This window comes from Echinops telfairi, unplaced genomic scaffold (genome assembly GCF_000313985.2).
Source record: "Echinops telfairi isolate 266 unplaced genomic scaffold, ASM31398v2 ScPeMD7_443;HRSCAF=831, whole genome shotgun sequence".
NCBI classification, from domain to species: Eukaryota; Metazoa; Chordata; class Mammalia; order Afrosoricida; family Tenrecidae; genus Echinops; species Echinops telfairi.
Window position 1 is genome coordinate 44686143 of NW_022104341.1, and position 3425 is coordinate 44689567.

Sequence of the window (3425 nt, forward strand, 5' to 3'; positions counted from 1 at the left end):
AAATGTTTTGAGAATGATGAGGGCAATGAATGTACAAATGTGCTTTACACAATTGATGTATGTATGGATTTGTGATAAGAGTTGTATGAGCCCTTAATAAAATGATTTTTTTTAAAAGACTAAGATGTGTATGACCCAAACCTTAGTATTTTCAATTGTCTCATAGGGATAAGAAAGTTGAACACTGAATAAGTATGACCAAAGAAAACACATTTGAACTACTGTGCTGGTGAAGAATATTGAAAGTACCATGAATTGCCAAAAGAACAAACAAATCTGTCTCAGAAGAAGTACAACAGAATGCTCCTTAGAAGCAATGATGGCAAGGCTTTGTCTCATGTACTTTGGACATGGTATCCAGAGAAACCAGTTCCTGGAAAAAGGCATCATGCTTGGTAAAGTAGAAGGGTAACCAAAAGAGGAAAACCTTATATGACAAGATGGATTGACACAGTAGCTGCAACAATGGGATCAAACATAACAATTATAAGAATGACACAGGACTCAGCAGTGTTTCTCTCTGTTCTACACATAGAGTCACCGAGTCAGAACCTACTCAATGGCACCTAACAACAACAACATAAAAAAAATGGCTCACACAATTGCAGAAATGGACAAGTCCAAGCATGTCCCAAGTCCATAGGTCAGATGCTAGACTGTAAATTCTCCTGACTTGCATAGTGGTGGGGGTTGATGAACCTAAGATGGAAAGGAAAAACAGAGGCTGGTGACTGTATAAGCGAATGAATCCAAGATCAGCAGGTTAGATGGCAGACTGTTGGTGACTTCCACAATTGGCAGGCAGTATGGCAGGCTTCTGGCTCATGAACTGGAGGTCAATGAGTCAGATACAGGGTCCAACCAAAATTCACTCTTATCAAATTGATTCAACTCATAGCAACCCTATAGAACATTGCTCAGTGTTTACAAGCATATTAACCAATTGAAAATACCTGGACTCTGCCCCTCCACAGCTGAAAGATTCCAACAGAAGTGTATTTAAATTATCTGGAGACAGTGCTGGGCAGGGCAAGGGTGTCAGTATGGGTGGGTAATTAAGATAAAGGCTACTGTATCCTAACCATTGGTTATTGGGAAGAGGTGCTGGATAAAACAAAGTCACTATTCCTTTAATTAAAGCAAACTTGAAATTTCTTACTTTTTTGTTCAATGAAAATGGGCGAGATTTCCAGTGTCCCTAGGCACAAGGGATCAGTTCCACTGAAGTGAGCAGTGCGAACTTAAAAATCTGAAAATATTTGGGAGGGGGGAAATTGGCTTTATGTTAATTGGCTTATGTTCCAGTGGGGTTCTGTTTTTGTTGGGATGTGTTGTATGTACACGTATATGGACCAGGCTTCACTGCATTTATATGGTTCAGGGAAAAGTGGTGAAATATTGATTTGTGTTCATTTATATCAATAAAAGCCCACTGGAACTTCAAAAAGAAAAGAAAGTCCCCTGGCTTGGGTAAGGCACACCTTAAGTCCTCAAGGTGACATACTTGTTCTTTAAGACGGTGAGGAGATCTCGTACAATGGATTTGCCTTATACATTGTTTGATTTCGGGATTGCTCTTTCATGGGTTTGGGTTGTAGATCCATGTAAATTAAATCCATCCTTGACAGTTTCTCTTTTCTCTTTTTATCAGAATGTTGCTTATTGGTCCAGTTGTGAGGAATTTTGTTTTCTATTGAGATGTAATCTATATGGAAATTTGTACCTTTTATCTTCATCATAAATGCTTCAAATGCTCTTTGCTTTCAGAAAGTAAGGTTGTGTCACTTGTATATTGCAGACGGTTAACGAGTCTTCCTCTTTCTATAGTCCAGCTTCCCAGATTAACTGCTCAGCACACAGGCAGACTAAGTTATGGGGAAAGGGTGCAAACCTGACACACATCATTCCTAGTTTCAAATCATGAAGTATCCCCTAGTCTTATTTGGATCAGTTTCTTATGCATCAGTCATTGAGTTCATTCAGAGTTATAGCAACTCTATAGAACAGAGTAGAATTTGTCATTAGGGTTTCCAAGGTGGTAAATCTTTGTAGGATCGGACAGCCGTATCATTCTCCTGTAGAGTAGCTGGTGGATCTGAAGTGCAGACCTTGCAGCACAAGGCTTAACCTACTGAACCACCAGAGGTCCTTCACAGTTTATTGTGTTCGGTGCTGTCTACTCGGTTCGGACTCACAGGGACCCTGTGGGCAACAGAAGTACTGCCCAACCCTGCCCCATCCTCACAATGGCTTTTATGTTTGAGCCCATTCTTGCAGCCACTGTGTCGATCTATCTTGTCAAGGGTCTTCCTCTTTTTGCTGCCCTTCTACTTTACCAAGCATAATGTCCTTTTTCCAAGAACTGATCTCTCTTGATAACATGGCCAAAGTATGTGAGACAAAGGGAATACTTTGCATGGGAACACCGGCGTTACTTCTAAGAAGCATTCTGGCTGTACTTCTTCCAAGCTAGATTTGTTTGGCAATCCATGGCACTGTCAATATTTTTTGCCAGTGCCACAACTCAAATACATCTATTCTTCAGAGCCCTGGTGGTGTAGTGGTCACTCTTTGGCCTGAGAACGGCATGGATGGAAGTTAGAACCCACCATCAACTCCAATAGAGAAAGACTGCATTCTACTCCCGTAAACAGTTACAGTCTCAGAAACCCACAGCCAGTCACTAGGAATCAGCACTGACTTCATGGCAGTGAGCTTGAGGATTCTTCTTCAGTCTTCCTTATTCAGTGTCCACCTTTCACATGCATATGTGTCCTCAAAGTGACATCCTTGCTTTACACACTTTAAAGAGGTCTTGTGTCACAGATTTACCCAATGCAACATGCCTTTTGATCTCTTGACTGCTGCTTCCATGAGCATTGATTGTGGATTCAAGCGAGATAAAATCCTTGACAACTTCAACCTTTTCTCTGTTTATCATGATAATAACTATTGGTCTATTTGTGAGGATTTTTGTTTCCTTTTCCTGTTTTTTAATTGGAGGCGGTGGGGGGTGGGGCTCTTTTCAGTTTATATCATAAAGGACTTACACTAACCAAGTTAAAAGTGGACCCCAAGTGGTAACATTATACAAGAATAATACAAAAAGTATTGCTTTACAATTACAGAAAGCTTTATGAAACAAAATATCAAAAGATGTCATCTTAATGTGTTTGGCATTTAAGGGTATGCTTGTTTTGTTTTGTTTTGTTTTTGTCTATACACTTCTGAAGGTGGCGCTTCTATCTCTAATCCTTCCCCATATAACTCATTCTTTGATTTATACCATGTCAAAAATGGCAAGTTTTTCATCTGTTTTTTAAAAATCATTTTATTGGGGACTCGTACAATTCTTATCAAAATCCATACATACATCCATTGTGTCAAGCACTTATGTACATTTGTTGCCATCATCATTCTCAAAA

At 39.6% G+C, this 3425-nt stretch overlaps 1 protein-coding gene across 8 annotated transcripts in view; it reads right to left on the reverse strand.

The window, feature by feature from the left end:
* The window catches only part of NEXN (nexilin F-actin binding protein), a 49290-nt gene extending 48642 nt beyond the window's left edge, over positions 1-648 (reverse strand). For 3 of the 8 annotated variants that reach the window (XM_045292191.1, XM_004699310.2, XM_004699311.2), the window contains exon 1: positions 599-617. The gene's annotated coding sequence lies outside the window, so the exon portion shown is untranslated. Of the gene's footprint in view, positions 1-598 lie in introns of all 8 variants that reach the window. The other 5 variants (XM_045292189.1, XM_045292187.1, XM_045292188.1 and 2 more) reach the window with 3 other exon arrangements.
* Positions 649-3425: the final 2777 nt, after the last annotated feature.